The sequence below is a fragment of the Aquarana catesbeiana genome, linkage group LG12, assembly GCF_042186555.1.
Source record: "Aquarana catesbeiana isolate 2022-GZ linkage group LG12, ASM4218655v1, whole genome shotgun sequence".
Taxonomy (NCBI): domain Eukaryota; kingdom Metazoa; phylum Chordata; class Amphibia; order Anura; family Ranidae; genus Aquarana; species Aquarana catesbeiana.
Window position 1 is genome coordinate 131,846,357 of NC_133335.1, and position 21,974 is coordinate 131,868,330.

Below are 21,974 nucleotides of genomic sequence, written 5' to 3' on the forward strand. Positions count from 1 at the left end.
GGCCATGATCAGGGATGCATGCACTGTCCTGTCACTATTTGAGGAGGCCACGAGGATGGTGAACAGTGACAGTGCATGCATCAGTGACACTGTCCCTCTTGTCCACCTGTTGGAGCACACGCTGCGTGGAATAATGGACAGGGCACTTGAGGCAGAACAGAGGCAGGAAGAGGAGGACTTAGTTAGCTCTCAAGGCCCCCTTTATCCAGACAGTGTTCCTGCGTGCCCGCCGATCACACAGGAAGAGGACGAGGAGGAGAAGGAGGAGGAGGAGGATTGTGTCACTATGGAGGTGAGCCTGGCACTCAGCATCAGCAGCAGTCTTTAAGGGATCAGTCCCAAGAAACACATGGACTTGTACGTGGCTGGGAGGAGGTGGCTGCGGACCATGTCATCCTTAGTGACCCAGAGGACTCTGGACCGAATGCCTCAGCAAACCTATGCTGCATGGCCTCCCTGATCCTGCAAAGCCTGCGTAAGGATCCTCGTATTCGTGGTATCAAGGAGAAGGACCAATACTGGCTGGCAACCCTCCTTGATCCACATTACAAGGGTAAAATTGTGGACCTTATCTTGCCGTCGCAGAGGGAGCAAAGGATGAAACATATTCGGGAGGCCTTGCAGAAAGGTTTGTGCAACGCGTTCCCAGAGACTGGGAGGTTACAAACTCCTGTTTCTGGACAACGTGTTGCTGAGGCTTCGGTCAGTCAAAGAAGGAGCGGTGGAGAAGGTGGCTGTCTGACCGATGCGTTCAGAAAATTTTTTAGTCCGCAGCCCCAAGGTATGATCGGTTCCAGCAACCATCGCCAGCGTCTGTTTTACATGGTGCAGGAATACCTAGGGGCAAGATCTGACTTGGACACCTTTCCCACCGAAAATCTTCTGGGTTACTGGGTCTTGAGGATAGATCACTGGCCAGAGCTTGCACAGTATGCAACTGAGCTACTGGCCTGTCCTGCATCCAGCGTTCTTTCGGAACGCACATTCAGTGCTGCTGGAGGCTTTGTAACCGATCACAGGGTGCGTCTGTCCACCGACTCGGTCGATCGACTGACCTTCATGAGAATGAATCAGTCTTGGATCACCACCAGCTACCAAGCACCTGATGCTGATGTAACCGAATATTTTTTTTTGAAATCTCAGATCCCTTCAAAGACTGCCTATGCTGATGCTGAGTGACTATCCTGAGTAATTATCCTCTTCCTCCTCAATGATCACGCTGATAGCTTGTAAGAAAATTTTTGGTTCTGGGCGCTGTCACCAGTGGCCCAATTTTTCAGCCCCTGTTTAACAGGGGCGTGTAATTACAATTTTTGATGCAATACTTTGCAGCAGGGCTCGTTCCTGCGTTCCAACTAGAGTATCTGTGAGGGGTTGCAGTGTTGTGGCACCAGCACCAGTGCCTAAGGCTTCATTTTTCAGCACCTGTTTAACAGGGGCATGTAATTACAATTTTTGATGCAATACTTTGCAGCAGGGCTCATTCCTGCGTTCCAACTAGAGTATCTGTGAGGGGTTGCAGTGTTGTGGCACCAGCACCAGTGCCTAAGGCCCAATTTTTCAGCCCCTGTTCAACAGGGGCATGTAATTACAATTCTTGATCTAATATTTTACAGCAGGGCCCGTTTCTGTGCCCACCAAGAGCGCGTGAGGACTTACAGTGTTGTGGCACCAGCACCACCACCATCACCAAAGACCCAATTTTTCACCCCCTGTTCAACAGGGGCATGTAATTACAATTCTTGATCTAATATTTCACAGCAGGGCCCGTTTCTGTGCCCACCAAGAGCGAATGAGGACTTACAGTGTTGTGGCACCAGCACCACCACCAAAGGCCCAATTTTTCTGCCCTTGTTCAACAGGGGCATGTAATTACAATTCTTGATCTAATATTTCACAGCAGGGCCCGTTTCTGTGCCCACCAAGAGCGAATGAGGACTTACAGTGTTGTGGCACCAGCACCACCACCAAAGGCCCAATTTTTCTTCCCCTGTTCAACAGGGGCATGTAATTACAATTCTTGACCTAATATTTCACAGCAGGGCACTGTGAGGGCTTACAGTGTTGTGGCCACAAAAACACCTAAGGCCGAATTTTCTGCTGAATATATAGAGCAGGCCCCTACTTTCAAACATCCAACTTACAAACGACTCCTACTTGCAAACGGAAGGAGACAACAGGAAGTGAGATGAAATCTACCCCTAGGAAGGGAAATTCTCTCCTGAGTTAATATGGGAAAAACATTTCTCCTTTCCACTGATGCTTTATCACCAATCCTTGTTTCACAAAAAAACCCAAATTTTCAAAAAACATTTGTCATTGGGACAAAAAGTGAGGTGAAATCTTCTGAAGAGGAGCACAGACAGCAAAACAAATGTCGCAGGGGTGATAACCCTTCCCTATGTTTTCCAAAAAGCTTAAAAAAGATTTTTTGGCTGGAGCTAAACATGTTAAAAATGTACCCGTTCAAAATTACAAACAGATTCTACTTAACAACAGACCCGACATTACATTAAACCTGCAAGCAGTTTTAAATGACTTTTTTTCCTTTAAAAATTACATTTTGTGCAGGGACTGTTCTAAGCACGGGAAACATGCGCAACTTTACAGGCATACTATAGACACCCCCCGGGTATGATATTTAAAGGAATATTTCACTTTTTTTTTTTTTTTTTTACTTTAAGCATCATTAAAATCACTGCTCCCAAAAAACGGCCGTTTTTAAAAGTTTTTTTTGCATTACTACATGTACCCTGGGGCAGGACCCGGGTCCCCAAACCCTTTTTAGGACAATACCATGCAAATTAGCCTTTAAAATGAGCACTTTTGATTTCGAACGTTCGAGTTTCATAGATGGCAATGGGGTTTTAACGTTTGTGCGAATTTTCGGTCCGTTCACAGGTTCTGGTGCGAACCGAACCGGGGGGTGTTCGGCTCATCCCTATTAGTGAGTTTTAGTAAGGCAGTTTCCATGGAGTGCTGCGAGCAAAAGCCAGACTGTAAGGGGTCAAGAACATTATTTTCACTGAGGTAGGAGCTAAGACGGTTGTAGACTAAGCATTCTAGAAGTTTAGAGGTGAATGGGAGCAATGAGATGGGTCTTAAGTTGTTCAGGTTGGTAGGGTCCAGTGAGGGCTTTTTAAGAACGGGAGTGATCTGCGCATGTTTTAGAGGGGAGGGGAAGATGCTACTAGAGAGGGAGAGATTGAAGATGTGGGTGAGGGAGCATAGGATAGAAGAAGAGTGTGACCGTAGTAGTTGTGAGGGAACAGGATCCAAGGGACAATTGGTTAGGTGGGCATCCGAGAAAAGTTTTGTAACCTCTTCAGTAGTAGTCAATTCAAAAGAGGAGAGTGTTGATTGTGCTGCTAGGCAAGGTATGTTGTGTGGGGAAGACGTACGCACAGTGGAGGTGTCCTCACGAATTGCATCGATCTTGTCTTTGAAGTGATTGGCGATCTCTTGGGCAGTGAGCGAGTTAGTGGGTAAAGGGGGTGGGGGACGAAGCAGAGAGTTAAAGGTTGAGAAGAGCCAATGGGGACTGGATAACAAGGAATTAATAAGAGAGACAAAGTAGGCTTGTTTGGCAGCATGGAGGCATGAATTGTATTTTAGAAGGGCAGAATTATATAGGGTGAAGTCTTGCAGGCATTTGGAATTAATAAGAGAGACAAAGTAGGCTTGTTTGGCAGCATGGAGGCATGAATTGTATTTTAGAAGGGCAGATTTATATAGGGTGAAGTCTTGCAGGCATTTGGTTTTACGCCACAGTCGTTCAAGAGCACGGCAATGTCTCTTGAGATTTCTAGTGTTGTCAGTTTGCCAGGGTTGTAACGGTCGGGGCCGGATTCTGCGTGTGGTTAGAGGAGCAAGTGCATCTATTGATGATGAGAGTGAACTGTTGTAGACAGAGGTGGCCAGGTCAGGGGAGAGATTATGTCATATAGGTGGTCAGTAGCAGAATAAAGAAGAGAAGGGTTAAAGTGGCGAAGGTTTCTACAAGTAATCGTTTGCTGCTTGGTGGGATGGGTGGTTGAAGGCAAGGATACAGTGAAAGTAATGAGGTTGTGATCAGAGAGAGGAAAGGCGGTGTTGTTGAGGTTACCAGGGTTGCAGAGATGGGAGAATACAAGGTCAAGGGTATTACCATTGGAGTGAGTGGAAGTATGTGTCCATTGGGTTAGGTCAAAAGATGAGGTTAAGTCGAGAAGTTTAGCTGTAGTTGGGCTGTTAACATTGACAGGAATGTTGAAGTCACCAAGAATAATGGTGGGTATTTCAGAGGAGAGAAAGTAGGGTAGCCAGGCAGCAAAGTCATCAAGAAAGCGCGATACCGGTCCTGGAGGCTGATAAATTGCTGCAAAACAGAAAATGGGAGAAAACAGACTAATACAGTGCATCTCGAAAGAAGAGAGGGATAGAGAGGGAGGGACAGGAAGGACTTGGAAGGTGAAAAGTGGGGATAGAAGGAAGCCAACTCCACCTCCTTTCTGTCTGTTGGGTCTGGGGGAGTGAGTCCAATGGAGACCACCATGGGAGAGGGCAGCAGGAGAAGCTGAGTCAAAATTTTGAAGCCAGGTTTCTGTTATGGCGAGTATGTTAAAGCCATGAGTGATGAAGAGGTCATGTACAGATGTTAGCTTGTTACAGATGGAGCGGGCATTCCAAAGGGCGCATGAGATTGGTGGGCTGCTTTGAGGTAGCATGGGGATAGAAAATAAACTGAGTGGATTGCGGTGGTTGCCAGAGGGGGAGGGGTATTGGATATGTGGCTTGCAGTTGGAAAATGGCGGACCAGGATTAGGAGAAATGTCACCTGAGACTAGGAGAAGGAGGAGGGCGAGGAAGGCAAAGTGGGAGTGGGATGTGCATGAGCGCACGTGTCTAGTGGCCCTGGTGTTTATGTCAGCATGTGGGTGCAGCAAATGCAGGAGATGATGGGTACCATAGTAGGGAGAGGTTAGGAGCGAGGGTGATATGTGCATGCTGCACGGAAGAGAGGAGGGGTAGAGTAAAGATAATTTGAGGATAGAAGACAATAAGGAGCATGTTAGTGGATAGAGAGTGGGAAACTAACTTAATATAAAATAAATGTCAAAAGCTGGTTTGCTTGTTGTCTTGCAGAGTGGAGCAGAGTTCTTGTTGTATCTTCATCCAGCTTTAGTTAAACTGCGTATCACTCATGACAGAGCCACTCAGGACAGAGCCATGATGTCTGCGCCTTGCCCCTGTCTGCGCCACCCCATAAGCTGCTTTAAATTTATAGGGAGACTAAGAAGAATTTCTCAGTTGGTCATTATTGTGTCTGATGTGAGACACCTGAATATGAGGAGGAGATGGCCAGTACCAGACAAGCTACAGACACAGGCTAGGGTCGTAAAGCTAATTACCTCTCTTGATCACTCAAGCCAAATGGAGTTGAGAATCAATCACCAGTAATATTGCTATTGCAGTTTGTTTGTTATAGAGCTAGCATTAAATATAGAAGTTTAAAGATATGGCAGCAGGAGACAATTACCAAAAATGTTATAGCAAAGTCAGTTCAGTTCAGTAGAGATGTACAGATGGATAGGAGACAATTACCAAAAATGTTACAGCAAAGTCAGTTCAGTTGAGGTGTACAGATGTACAGATGGATAGGAGACAATTACCTGTAAAAGAGCAGAGAAGACATGATCAGAATTGATAACTGCGTCGGTGAAACTGCGCATCACTCGTGACAGAGCCACTCAGGACAGAGCCATGATGTCTGTGCCTTGCACCTGTCTGCGCCACCCCATAAGCTGCTTTAAAATTATAGGGAGACTAAGCAGGGATGCATTTCTCAGTTGGTCATTATTGTGTCTTAGCCACCTAAGGAAGGAGGGTTAGCTGTTCCTAATGCTAGATTGTATTATCTGACATCACAACTTCAGCAATTAAATGGCTGGTATGTTATAGATCGTGAGGACCCCATCAGCGGCGGCCCATCAATTATGGACGCCCGGGCGCCGCCCCCTCTCTCCTCACCACCCCATATATGTGTAATAGATAGATTCATGCTTTGCATGAATCTATCCATAGCCGACGCGGTCGCCCCCTATTCATGCGTCTGGCCCCTTTCGGGTCACTGGGAGCATGAATTACAGCAGTCAGGGTTTTTTTAAGCACCTAAATAGAACCATAAGCTCTAATAGGCTTCAAAATAGGGTGGGCTTGGGGTGCTGAGGATGCAACACTGATCCTCCTCCCGGCCAATCAGGAAGTGGGACTGATACCCATCACCCGATTGGCTGAAAGGACAGTCAATCCTATTGGACGCCTTGGAGGTGTGTGGGGGGGATAATGTGTGGATGCTCGATCCCTGCCGCGGCTCCATGGATGCCCGATCCCCGCCGCCTATAGTGGGGTAAGTGCTGGTGGACTGACCAGCGTACAGAATGGGGGGGGTGTTATGGGGGGCTTAAGTTGCCACAGGGGGGTTTGGTTGCTTGCGGTCCCCGCGAAACAAGAAACCACCAGCCAACACTGGGCCCCATACAGCAAATTATATTCTCCCAACTTCCAGTAGATCCACCAGTCCAGCTAATAGTAGCTCATCACTTCTATAGTAAACACTGTTTTCCTACATTTCATTTAATTCATAAAATTTGGACTACTGATCAATGGGATAACTTTCATGAAGGATACACCCAATAAATGCCCATGTGGAAAAAATTTGCAACTGCCAGAGGTAGCGAAACTTGAAAATTTTTGACCCATGGAAAAGGACCGGTATTTTGTTACTTCATCAACTTTTTCATAACGAGGTTTTACAACCATTTGACAAATTGGCAGAGAAATATCTGTCTAATAAATTATTCTTTGAATATCTACAGTTACAGCATGCATTGCAGAGTCAGGCTACAACTTTTCTATTTAAATATAACCCATCTTATATTTTAACTATGGCAGTAATTATAAGATGCTCTAAACAGGGACTTATTGGGCATATATACTCTTTCCTACAAAGGACAGTAATGCCCCGTACACACGGTCGGACATTGATCGGACATTCCGACAACAAAATCCTAGGATTTTTTCCGACGGATGTTGGCTCAAACTTGTCTTGCCTACACACGGTCACACAAATTTGTCGGAAAATCCGATCATTCTGAACGCGGTGACGTAAAACACGTACGTCGGGTCTATAAACGGGGCAGTAGCCAATAGCTTTCATCTCTTTATTTATTCTGAGCATGCGTGGCACTTTGTGCGTCGGATTTGTGTACACACGATCGGAAATTCCGACAACGGATTTTGTTGTCGGAAAATTTTATAGCCTGCTCTCAAACTTTGTGTGTCAGAAAATCCGATGGAAAATGTGTGATGGAGCCTACACACGGTCGGAATTTCCGACAACAAGGTCCTATCACACATTTTCCATCAGAAAATCCAACCGTGTGTACAGGGCATTAGAGCTAATATAAAAGATGGCAGTTTTGGACGATGGCGTAGGGACTTCGAGACTCTTAGTGATGAGGTGTGGGAGCAAAAATGTATTCAGAGCATCCTTATCCTCCTCACAGTGTCTGACCCAGTTATTCATTATTCATAGATCCCATTACACTCCCTTAAAGCTACATTCCTGGGGTAAAGCAACTACATCAAATTGTCCAAGGTGCACTAATGATATGGGTACACTAATACATGTGTTGTGGCAATGCCCCAAATTGCATCGCTACTGGGAGTGTGTATTTGATACTTTAAATACCCCATGTTCTACACAGGTTCAGACCAACCCAAAGATAGCATTACTCAGTTCTTCCGACTGAGATGCATGTGATGTGGTTAAAATCTATGTATATAGCTCGTAAACGTATGTAGCAAAGTCCCAGGTCCCCTTTGGTCAAATGAGAACCTCCAGAGTTAGGGACAGCTGACATCCTTCTGTGTAGAGTGGGTTACAAGGCATAGTGGGTGTAATGCAAGGTAGATTCATGGGCGCCAGACACTTCTTGAATGCAAAGAGATTTATTTTCTCTTGAACAGAACTGCGGGAGAGAGGGTTTAGGGCCAGGAAACCCTTTAGTAGTTGCAATGTGAATTAGCAGACACCAAGACTTTTATAGGTAGACAGCCATGCAGGGAAAGGCATCCAGCAAGACACCACATCTGCATGTGTAGAATCGCTGTCTCCTATGGCACAGCCTTATAACAGTTTCTAACACAAGTTGTAATGAACTTCTATACTTCCTCTACAATCACTTCTTGTAGATCTTCACTTCACTGAGCTCCCAGTCTCTCTCACTAGACTTGCTGATCCAGTGCCAAGCTAGGAAACTTCTCACTGAATATCTTCCTCAAGCATCACCCCACTGGCCTGCTCGGTCCCTAGCTTGGCACACAAAGATGCTCTTCAAGCGTCACCTCTGCTAGCTGGGTTCTTAGCTTGGCACTCACAGATACACCTAAAGCTGCACCCCACTTGCCTGCTCGGTCCCTGGCTCGGCACACAAGGCTGCTCTGCAAGCATCACCTCTGCTGGCTGGGTCCCTGGTTTGACACCTGCTGAAGTTTCCCAATTCTTCACCATCCCCGATTGGTGAGAGTACTGCTCCGGTACTTGCTTCAGCTACTCACTGTGGTTCCAGGTAATAAAGTGGATGGTCTCTTAGTAGCGACAGCTTCCCTTCTACCTCTGACCACGACAGGTTCTCTGGCTGGCAGAATAGTCACTTATGGTTGGACTGCAAGCCGCAGTCCCAACCCTACGCTACTCTCTTGCTTCTGGATAGACCATCAGACAGCCTATTAGCCAGATGTCCCTGGGATCGGCCTTCAGGTCTGGCCTAACAGCACAAAACATGTCCACCCAGACAGCGGTCCAGGTGACACAGACCACAGATCACCTGACCTCACCCAAATAAATAGGCTCTCCCAGCAGGCCAAGGGACCCAAGAAGATCCCTGACCGTTGGCTAAGATACCCTATGTATTCCTAATCTGTCCTGACAATGTCCTTGACATATCTGTCACCAGATACCTGGCCATTTAGTGATAGAAGAGAGAAGTACAGCAATTCCAGAATTAGGGTGGAATCAATTGATCCCCTAGCAATTGGCCAAGGCAACTATGCCTGGCAGGTAAATGTACTAGCAACCCTGCCTAAACATCAGGGTGCTACACTTATACTACAAAAATGGATATCAAATTCTCCGCCAACAATATCTTGTCAGAACTATTGAGGTTAAAAGAATATAGAAGGCCTATGAATATCATATTATTTTTTTACCCCTATTTTTGTAAATACGAGAGAAGCCATTTTAAATATTTTTTCTTCTCTCTCTAAAGTTGAATCTGAGTGCATGATTTTTCAAGAGTGCCTCACAAGGAGACTGTGTTAGCCTTATCTATATTTTTACCCCAGACCGTAAATTAGGGGTTTGGACACTTAGTAAAATAAACAAGATAAGGGAACCATGAGCTCACAGACCTAAAATTGTGTTTCCAGGATTGAGCAACAACAGAGGGTTTATTCACAAATGAAACATGTTGTATAATGTATTGCATAACAATCATATTAACAATAATCCTCAATACATATATGAGTTTGTTATATTGAAGTACTTATATACATAATTAGGCAAATAATTCAACATATATTGGTTTATGTTTTTTAATAATATTTTTTCTTTCTTAATATATTCATAATGTATTGTTTAGGTATTCATAAACCATTAATACATATATATTATCATAATAAGGGTTACAAATATATAATCCTATGAAAAGTTTACATAGAAATTATGCTGATGTAAAATCCTTGTATTTTGAATAACCGGAAGGTTTTTTTTTTTGTGCTATGACTTAACTTTCAAGGTATGCAAGAAGTTACGTTAATGACCTTGTCCAAACAGTCTTATGAACATAGTATTTTAAGAGGAGCTGGAATGTCTGCATGAAATTGACACAAAAGTGTCCGCTTTAGACAATTCATAGCTTTATGTTAAGCCTAAAGTTAAAGGTCACATGAAGATTGATGGTGGACAAACTAAAATAATTTTTAATATAATTCTTATACAACACTGCCCTCTTTAAAATGGTGAATAAAGGAAACTACAATTTCACCTATAAGGGTTATCTAGGAAATGACATGTGTTTTAAGTCACTCATGCTTTGAAAGCCATTTCCACACCCATATTCTAGGGTGGGATAAAAGTAGTTACGCATAGATCTTAAAGAAAATCTTAAAAAAAGGCTGGAAGGAGATGGAAAGAATCCTGGAAAGCGAGAAGGTGTTGAGATTTTGATAGTGCAAAGATGTAGGAAGGTTGGAAGAAGTCCTTCGGGACACCTACTTGATGCTTCTCAAAAGAACAGAATTCTTAAGCCCTGGTAAAGTATTAATCTGTTTATTTTACCTGTTGGTAATTGAATTGTTTTGACATATACAAAACAGAACCATTTAATATTGTGGCCTAGCATTTTGGAGTTGTGTTATTTCTACTTGCAGCATGATATAATTATATTCCAAATATTAGGAGTCATACACATTTTTGTCTTGTGATGGAAATATTGAATTTCATATTTATATCAATGAGGTTCAAGTGGACCATTGCAAGGACTCCAATTAAACTGCCTTGCCCCATAGGATGTATGTATGTGTATATATATATATATATATATATATATATATATATATATATAAATGTGTGTGTGTATCTATGTGTGGGTATATATATTTTATATATGGGTATATGTTTCTTAATATCATGATAGAATATAGCTCACCTTAGGAATGTAGTTACATTGATGTGAACCCGAGAAGCCCTCCAGGTGTTTATTGGATCAAAGGGTATTGGCAGACCTTAAGGCATTCATTCTTCAGGGGGCCATTAACATGCTTCCAATACACGGGTGGAAACCAGGAAAGGTCCCCATGTGGTAATCAACTCACCAGGGGGCCATTAACATACTACTGTCGGGACTGTTTGGGCTGGGAGATCAAAGGAGATTGTTCATTAATTGATAGACTGTTAGGCACCGAGGGGGTCATAATGTAACAGCAATGTCCGAGCATGAACTTTCAGACAGCTTCAGATTTGATCAATCCGAATTTAAGGCATCTGTAAGCCAATTAGCAAAGAGGCTTCAAAATGTAGCCAACCAGACTTTGAGACATCTCTGACCCAATCAATATGTTGCATCTGTTGATTGGTGGAGAATGCATATAAAAGAGAGAGGGCTAAATGGTTTTGACACTGTCCAGCCCGAGACCATCTAGGGGATATGCTGTCTGCATAATGTATACTGGAATCTCTGTCTATCTTTCTTTCTAACCTTTTTGTATCCTAGGATTTGTCTTATGACTTTGTATATCTTGTATATGTCCATTGCAAACATTTATGAGTTCGGCCTAAATTAACTTTGCAGCCTAGAGCAAACAATGTACTTATGACATCACTGGAGATATATGACGAATTCTAACTATTCTAACTTTCTTTTCTGTGTAAATAAATGTAATTGTTTATCTTTTTTCCCTGTTATCGTTCGTTTTTATTCTTATATAGACAAAGGTTTAATCACTTATATTTGTATCGTTAATCGTTTAAGTGAGATATAAATATTCCCGAAACAGTCTGTCTCTACAAAGCTAAGACCAAAGTCTGTACAATGGTTTTGTTGTAATATGTGTTTAAAAATAGATTAAACAGTTTCTGTGGAACTATTTTAAGTAATCTACTCTGTTCTGAATTACAACATGTCCACCTTTATAAGCACTTTATAATGATGTTTAGATTCTTTTGAAGAAATTTTAGAGTTGGTCTCTCATGGTATTAGAGGTTTGAAGGGGTTGTAATAGGGATACGGATTGGATTCACCCGATCATTAATTTACTGTGGTACCAAAAGATTCTAAGTCAGATAAACAAGCACATTTTTTGTTGGATTCAGCTAATGGAGTGCTCAAAACTCAGCTTTTCCTTCCTGCTTACCTGTTCCTGTTCTTAACATTTTTGTACACGACAAACCACTGAGCTGTTGTGTAAAATAGTGTAAAATAGTGTGCACAAAAAAGAAAAAAGAAAAATAAAGATTTACCTTACCTCCCTGTTATCAGAGTAAAAATAAAAGCTAGGCATACACCTCTTGGAAAAAAAGAATATTGATGAGCAGGTAGAGGTTCTGTGCAAGAAGGTGGTAGTGGGTGAGCAAGTCTTTAAAGACAAAGCAGTGGTAGGGCTGCACACAGTAGTGGCAAGGGTCATCTGAATTTCCTTAGTTGTTTACATAAGTCCGTAGAGCTACAGCTAATTACTAAGTAACCAAGTCTAAATTTACCAAGTTATCATTCAAGTATTGAAATATAGTATTTTGTAATAAGAGCTTGTGTAGAAATGTGATTATCATCTATATCATAGTATATCTTTGATATTTAAAAGTATATAAATATACCTGATATTATTGTACACTGAATTTTTAGTTAATAAATATATATTTTAAGCATATTGTTGTTATCACTTGTCTTCAAAATAGCACGGATAAATGAACTTGAATTCATTTGTTTGTTTTGTGGAAAAATGTAAAATCTCCTGAAACATAGATGTTTGCATAATTCCATAAATATAATATTATTTTAATATTTCAGTATAAACATTCTGACATATTATGGAGGCCCCAGTGAGATCTGTCTAAGTTTGAAGAAAGTGATATATTTGTGCAATTATATATATTTTATTGTCATTTTTTTTTGGAAAAAAAAAATTATTAAAAATTAATATTTTTTTTTATTTTTATATTGCCATTGTTAGTTGCAATATTGAAAATTAAATTGGTTTGCATCACAGAAAAAACGGAGAATTGGTAAAATATCAGGTGATATCTTCTATCAGAGACGTATGGGAAATGAAAACAGAACTTGGTCTCTATAAGTCAGCTATTGCTGCCAAAAGGACCATGTATACTTTGAAATGTAGGCTGAATCAAAGTCCCAGGGGATTTTTAAAAGTTCTCAAGAAGGCCTATAGCTTGGGCTGAGAAAAACCCCGATTTTGAGAGCCATGAATTTATGCAACTATTTTATATTGCCTTACCAAATAACTTAAAAATTGTTATGGCCCGGGATTACCCTCCCAAAAATGGTCTGGATTGGCTAATAATAGAGAGCACCACTATTTTTACTGTTTTAAAGAACAGTGGTAAGCCTCAGGATAAATTTAAAAAACCCGCTCAGATAATAGCTGAGGTTCAGTTTAAAAAGAGGCAGGGACAAATTGAGGCTCCAAAAAGTGCTTGTAATTGACCAGTAAAAAAAAAAAAAAAAAATATGAGCAAAGCAACTCTAATGCTTATATATATATATATATATATATATATATATATATATATATATATATATATATATATATATTTCTTTTTTTCTAAAATGAATCCCGCCCCTCCTTTACAAAAGGGTAAGAAGGGGGGGGGGGACTGTGTGATTTTATCTTGCAGCCAAAACTTTTAACTGTGCAGAATCTGACAGTCTTTCTTTGGAATGTGTGCCTGTGTAAAAGAAGGTGGGGCCAACCTGCTCCTCTGTGAGTGTGAGTAATTTACACAGCAGGCAAAAGAGACAAATGTTATATGTCATTCCAAGTTTTTATATTTTGTTCCTTACAGGTATTTCATAAAAGCAGGATACCATAATGAAATTATTGGACAAATATCCAAGCAACTATTTTCAGAGATATTTCTAATAAATCCAGGAATTATTTCCTGAAAAAGCATCAGCTGAAATTTTTTAACCACTTCAATAACAGGCACTTAGACACCTTCCCGCCCAGACCAATTTTCAGCTTTCAGCGCTATCGCAATTTGAATGACAATTGCGCGGTCATGATACACTGTACCCAAACAATTTTTTTATCATTTTGTTTCCACAAATACAGCTTTCTTTTGGTGGTATTTGATCACCTCTGCGGTTTTTATTTTTTGCGCAACAAATAAAAAAAGAATGAAAATTTTGAAAAAAAACAAGTTTTTCTTTGTTTCTGTTAAAAATTTTAGTAAATAAGTACGTTTTCTTCTTCAATGATGGGCACTGATATGGCTGCACTGACGGGCACTGATACGGTGGCACTGATGGGCACCGATGAGGTGGCACTGATGAGGTGGCACTGATGGGCACTGATGATGGGCACTGATAGGCGGCACTGATGGGCACTGATAGGTGGCACTGGTATGCGGCACTGATGGGCACTCATAGGTGGCACCGATGGGCACTCATAGGTGGCACTGATGGGCACTCATAGGTGGCATTGATGGGTACTTATGGGTGGCACTGATAGGTGGCACGGATGGGCACTGATGGGCACTGATAGGTGGGAATTGATGGGCACAGATGGGCACTGACAGGTGGCACCGATGGACACTGATGGGTGGCACTGATGACACTGATTGGTGGCACTGATGCCCCTAAGGGTGGCATTGCTGAGCATCACTGATATATACTGGTGCCAATCAGTGCCCATTTGTGGGCACTGATTGGCACAGATTGGGCACTGATTGAGCACATTGGGCACATGTGGATGGCCATGGGGTACATACCTGGCCATCCACATGTTGCCCCTCTCCCTGGTGGTCCTAGTGGCAATCCCTGGTGGTCCAGTGTGGTGATCTGAGGGGGGGCTGCGCTGATAAACAATCAGCGCAGACCCCCCCTGTCAGGAGAGCCGCCGATTGGCTCTCCTCTACTCGCGTCTGTCAGACGCGAATGAAGAAAAGCCGATCAACGGCTCTTCCTATTGACATCGTGATCAACCATGATTGGACACGGCTGATCATGTTGTCAATAGGAAGAGCCTCCGCCGGAGGCTTTTTACCAAGATCGGTGGAGCGGTGTGTCAGACTGACACACCGCTCCACCGATTGCCGCGATGCGCGCTCCCGCGGGCGCGCGGCAGCAGGTTATCCTGCTGGACGTCATATGACGCCCAGTCAGGATAACTGAACCACTGCCCGGCAATCATCTGCTATGGGTCGGGCGGTAAGTGGTTAAAGCTGACCTTGTAAATATTTTAAGCACTGCCCTGAAGTCATAGGAAAGACCTAATTGAACTTCAACTTAGGGAATAAAGTAATTTACATTCCCGCATTTATAGTTAATGTGCCCCACAATCGATTAATTATTGGTATCAATCTCCTTAAAAGATTAAATCCTAATGTGATTTTATTAAAAAGGTTATATGGTCTCAAGTAACGAGGCCCATGAAATATGAACCTTCCCAGTCCCATCACAATCGGCATAACTGCCTGTGATGAACACAGGCTGAACTCTTTACGATCCGTCCTATGGAATAATTAAATTCTAGATGGCATCTTTTTACAGGAAACTCCAATTTCCCGAGAAGGGTTGTACAGGAGGATGAATAATGAAGAAACTCCTGTGCTGTCAGAAATACCTATGCTAAGGGACACTGCTGCAACACCTAAAATGGCTGATCCAAACAGACAAAAGTGGTATGAATAAAGTGAGTGGTGATTGCGCTGTGATAAAAAGGGGAACGGGGGAAGAGGAAGGGGAAGGGGCTAACTCAAATGTATAGAGAGTTGAGTGAAAAAATGAAAAAATTTTACAAAAGGTATAATGAGCATGAGGGCTAGTATCATACTAGCACATGAAAAAATATTGTAGATACTGAAACAAAAGAAAAGAAAATTCTCAGTGCAAAAGGGCTAGTATCATACTAGCACATATGTGGTAACTCAGCAAATACTTATTAAAAGAAAAATCTCAGTGCAAAAGGGCTAGTATCATACTAGCACATATGAGGTAACTCAGCAAATACTTATTGGTGACTCCAAGTAAATAAATAAATGGTGAACAATCCCACCACCTTGTAGTACAAAGTACTCAAACAATGAGTCATCAGTTCCAGAAAGGCAAAATGAAAAAAAATATACAAAATATAACAGTATAATGAAATGTAATAAAGTGCGATCTCATGGGCCCTAAATCCGAATAGACTGAGGAAACAAAATTGCCTAAAACGTATAAAAAGCTGTAAAATGAGTGACAAATACAGTGTGGGTACAAAAAAAAAAAAAAAGAACCAAATAAAAATTTATAAATCAAAAAAAGTCCATGTATTTTGTATCCCTTTTATTAAGCATGATTATGACTACTAGTGCCTCTTTTAATATAAGAGTGAGATCTCAACAAAATTACCGATGGATCTGTCCAGTGCTGGGTTCACCCAGTGCAGTGGCGGGCTTCGGGAAAATGGCCGCCAGGCGTCCATTTTTGTAGTGGCGGGCTACGAGAAATTGGCCGCCAAACGCCCATTACATAGAGACCATATAAAAGCATAGACTCTTCACCCCGTGTTATCCTCTGATGAAGTCACGTGACGTGACGATACACATCAGGATTGGAGCATGGGAACTGTCATAGACTGACGATAGGATACGAGCTCGGTGCTCGTGGATGTTTTATACTATAGCCTTCTGCTAAATGTAAGTGTACCATGTTGTTTTTAACCTAATAAACTGATTTATATACGGGATCACGCTATGTGCACTCTCTTCCAACACTCCACATATATTCATCCCATTGTGACGAGCATTGAGGAAATGGGGACGGTTTGAAGACACCCTTTTGAGGTATACGAACTCGGCGTTTGTTGGATTGATGCCCACACTCATTTTACAAAAGTGAGTGCATCCCCCTTCTGTGTCCTGTCCCTTTTTCCACTCTGGCCACCACGGAGTTATACTATATACTGTCTGCTTATGTTTTTTATAGTACTATGGAGGGGGAATTGGGACTTTATATGAGGCGCACAAGTCGCCTCCATCCCGGTAATACCGAAGGTATATATAGAAAGGGCATGGGACTTTAAAATGAAGCAGTTGGAATGCGGAGGGTTAAAATTGTACATTTATTAGTCATAGTAGATAAAATAAAGAAATTTCATATATATACACATGTACAGATAATTGGCACAAAAATGTAGACAAAATCGATAAACAAGTACACACAGTTGGATACATAATTTCACAAAGTAGATGGTAGTCAAAGTGGTATTGGTGGACCATAGCATGGGTGCCAATGGTGGCATACCCGGCAGCTAATAGTATAGTAACATACAGGGATAATGTAATCATAATAACGAACAATGATGGCATCAAAGTATAATGGATAGAGTAGGCATCAATTGTAGCTCGACGCGTTTCGTGGGTGATGTTTTCCACTCATCAGGAGCTGATGCATGATAATCCTGTAAGATATGTACATCTAATCAACCTCAATCCGTAGGGGAGGAATAGAAAAAGTGTTAGAAAAGTAGGGCCAAAAATACACTTACCAACCCTGACACTGAGCGCAGCGCATGGCGGACGGCATGGAGTAGGCCGGGGGCAGCAAGCCTCGCGGCGGGAGCTGAGGCAGCATGTAGTGTCTGAATGGCATCAGATAGTGGGGTGACGCTATGAGTAGTGAGATGATCTCCGTAGGTAATACATGAATTGTCAAAGATAGAGAAAATCTGGGAATGGATGTTAAAGGATAATATATCAGTATAAATTATAAAATTAACTAAATAAATTAGATTACGTTGAGTAATATGTAGATATTATACCCAGAGAGACTCATAAATGGGGAGTACTGGTAGCTAGTATAATGGAAATTGTAGTGAAGAAAGTCTGAATAAGAAAGTATATATAGAAGCAACAATGTAACATAACTTGTCAGAAAAAAGAGGAGGGATATCTGGGAAGTAATGTGTGAATATATGTTAATTACAGATAAACAGATTATGTGAGATGAAGTATGAATAAGGCAGGGTGTTGGTGAGTGATGTAGTGGGGATCGTGTGGTAAGGGGAATCTAATGAAGGAGATAGCCAGTGAAGAATCTAAATGTGTGAGCGAGTAATAAAAGAAGGAGGGGGGGGTTGTTGTTGTTTTTGTTAGATGGAGGATTTTGAAGAGCTGGTGCAAAAAATAGTGACAAAGTAGAACCATAACAATGAGAGTTGGTGTAGACAGAGAGTGCTTACCTGATGCTACATGTCATGCAACTAGCAAGATGGAAACAGCTAGTGTGCAGAAACCAACAGAGGAGACTGGCCGTGTGAGCAGCCCGCTACCACTGGGGGACCTATAAGTACATGCCGCCAGCGCCACGTGCGTGAGGCCTGCGGGGGGAGGGGAGCGGCGTACGCACTTGAGCTGGATGGTCGCTCGGTGTTTGGCGCCAGAACAACCCTCCCCCATGGCGATCACGCAGATGGTACTCCAGACGTCGGCGCGGTGACGTCGAATCCAACGTCCCGCGCATGACGTGGGGGACGTGGCGCCGATGCGCCGAGAGGCATCCGCCCAGACCTCCCAAAGGGGAGGGGAGGGAGGATCCTCAGAGCGCATCGCAGCTCCCGCATTGAGGACGAACACATCCCAGCACAAAACCACACCAAGCGCATACGCAACTGCGGGTCAGTGGCAGAGCGGTAAGGATGGGATGGATGGCAAAGAAAAAGTTATTAATACCAAAGAAGAAAATTGTATATAAAACACAACCAGTGCCGGAAATGCCATCAATAGCACCAATGTATAAAACAGATGGAAATATACATAATATGTACAGAATATATAGCCATTCCGGGAATTAAGCCCCACTTAGGGCATGTATTAAACCTCTCGCGTAGATGGCAGGGGAACACTGCTCATCCAACTCTTCCAAATGCTTCCATCCCGGTTAATAAATTGTACTATGGAGGGGGAATTGGGACTTTATATGAGGCGCACAAGTCGCCTCCATCCCGGTAATACCGAAGGTATATATAGAAAGGGCATGGGACTTTAAAATGAAGCAGTTGGAATGCGGAGGGTTAAAATTGTACATTTATTAGTCATAGTAGATAAAATAAAGAAATTTCATATATATACACATGTACAGATAATTGGCACAAAAATGTAGACAAAATCGATAAACAAGTACACACAGTTGGATACATAATTTCACAAAGTAGATGGTAGTCAAAGTGGTATTGGTGGACCATAGCATGGGTGCCAATGGTGGCATACCCGGCAGCTAATAGTATAGTAACATACAGGGATAATGTAATCATAATAACGAACAATGATGGCATCAAAGTATAATGGATAGAGTAGGCATCAATTGTAGCTCGACGCGTTTCGTGGGTGATGTTTTCCACTCATCAGGAGCTGATGCATGATAATCCTGTAAGATATGTACATCTAATCAACCTCAATCCGTAGGGGAGGAATAGAAAAAGTGTTAGAAAAGTAGGGCCAAAAATACACTTACCAACCCTGACACTGAGCGCAGCGCATGGCGGACGGCATGGAGTAGGCCGGGGGCAGCAAGCCTCGCGGCGGGAGCTGAGGCAGCATGTAGTGTCTGAATGGCATCAGATAGTGGGGTGACGCTATGAGTAGTGAGATGATCTCCGTAGGTAATACATGAATTGTCAAAGATAGAGAAAATCTGGGAATGGATGTTAAAGGATAATATATCAGTATAAATTATAAAATTAACTAAATAAATTAGATTACGTTGAGTAATATGTAGATATTATACCCAGAGAGACTCATAAATGGGGAGTACTGGTAGCTAGTATAATGGAAATTGTAGTGAAGAAAGTCTGAATAAGAAAGTATATATAGAAGCAACAATGTAACATAACTTGTCAGAAAAAAGAGGAGGGATATCTGGGAAGTAATGTGTGAATATATGTTAATTACAGATAAACAGATTATGTGAGATGAAGTATGAATAAGGCAGGGTGTTGGTGAGTGATGTAGTGGGGATCGTGTGGTAAGGGGAATCTAATGAAGGAGATAGCCAGTGAAGAATCTAAATGTGTGAGCGAGTAATAAAAGAAGGAGGGGGGGGTTGTTGTTGTTTTTGTTAGATGGAGGATTTTGAAGAGCTGGTGCAAAAAATAGTGACAAAGTAGAACCATAACAATGAGAGTTGGTGTAGACAGAGAGTGCTTACCTGATGCTACATGTCATGCAACTAGCAAGATGGAAACAGCTAGTGTGCAGAAACCAACAGAGGAGACTGGCCGTGTGAGCAGCCCGCTACCACTGGGGGACCTATAAGTACATGCCGCCAGCGCCACGTGCGTGAGGCCTGCGGGGGGAGGGGAGCGGCGTACGCACTTGAGCTGGATGGTCGCTCGGTGTTTGGCGCCAGAACAACCCTCCCCCATGGCGATCACGCAGATGGTACTCCAGACGTCGGCGCGGTGACGTCGAATCCAACGTCCCGCGCATGACGTGGGGGACGTGGCGCCGATGCGCCGAGAGGCATCCGCCCAGACCTCCCAAAGGGGAGGGGAGGGAGGATCCTCAGAGCGCATCGCAGCTCCCGCATTGAGGACGAACACATCCCAGCACAAAACCACACCAAGCGCATACGCAACTGCGGGTCAGTGGCAGAGCGGTAAGGATGGGATGGATGGCAAAGAAAAAGTTATTAATACCAAAGAAGAAAATTGTATATAAAACACAACCAGTGCCGGAAATGCCATCAATAGCACCAATGTATAAAACAGATGGAAATATACATAATATGTACAGAATATATAGCCATTCCGGGAATTAAGCCCCACTTAGGGCATGTATTAAACCTCTCGCGTAGATGGCAGGGGAACACTGCTCATCCAACTCTTCCAAATGCTTCCATCCCGGTTAATAAATTGTACTATGGAGGGGGAATTGGGACTTTATATGAGGCGCACAAGTCGCCTCCATCCCGGTAATACCGAAGGTATATATAGAAAGGGCATGGGACTTTAAAATGAAGCAGTTGGAATGCGGAGGGTTAAAATTGTACATTTATTAGTCATAGTAGATAAAATAAAGAAATTTCATATATATACACATGTACAGATAATTGGCACAAAAATGTAGACAAAATCGATAAACAAGTACACACAGTTGGATACATAATTTCACAAAGTAGATGGTAGTCAAAGTGGTATTGGTGGACCATAGCATGGGTGCCAATGGTGGCATACCCGGCAGCTAATAGTATAGTAACATACAGGGATAATGTAATCATAATAACGAACAATGATGGCATCAAAGTATAATGGATAGAGTAGGCATCAATTGTAGCTCGACGCATTTCGTGGGTGATGTTTTCCACTCATCAGGAGCTGATGCATGATAATCCTGTAAGATATGTACATCTAATCAACCTCAATCCGTAGGGGAGGAATAGAAAAAGTGTTAGAAAAGTAGGGCCAAAAATACACTTACCAACCCTGACACTGAGCGCAGCGCATGGCGGACGGCATGGAGTAGGCCGGGGGCAGCAAGCCTCGCGGCGGGAGCTGAGGCAGCATGTAGTGTCTGAATGGCATCAGATAGTGGGGTGACGCTATGAGTAGTGAGATGATCTCCGTAGGTAATACATGAATTGTCAAAGATAGAGAAAATCTGGGAATGGATGTTAAAGGATAATATATCAGTATAAATTATAAAATTAACTAAATAAATTAGATTACGTTGAGTAATATGTAGATATTATACCCAGAGAGACTCATAAATGGGGAGTACTGGTAGCTAGTATAATGGAAATTGTAGTGAAGAAAGTCTGAATAAGAAAGTATATATAGAAGCAACAATGTAACATAACTTGTCAGAAAAAAGAGGAGGGATATCTGGGAAGTAATGTGTGAATATATGTTAATTACAGATAAACAGATTATGTGAGATGAAGTATGAATAAGGCAGGGTGTTGGTGAGTGATGTAGTGGGGATCGTGTGGTAAGGGGAATCTAATGAAGGAGATAGCCAGTGAAGAATCTAAATGTGTGAGCGAGTAATAAAAGAAGGAGGGGGGGGTTGTTGTTGTTTTTGTTAGATGGAGGATTTTGAAGAGCTGGTGCAAAAAATAGTGACAAAGTAGAACCATAACAATGAGAGTTGGTGTAGACAGAGAGTGCTTACCTGATGCTACATGTCATGCAACTAGCAAGATGGAAACAGCTAGTGT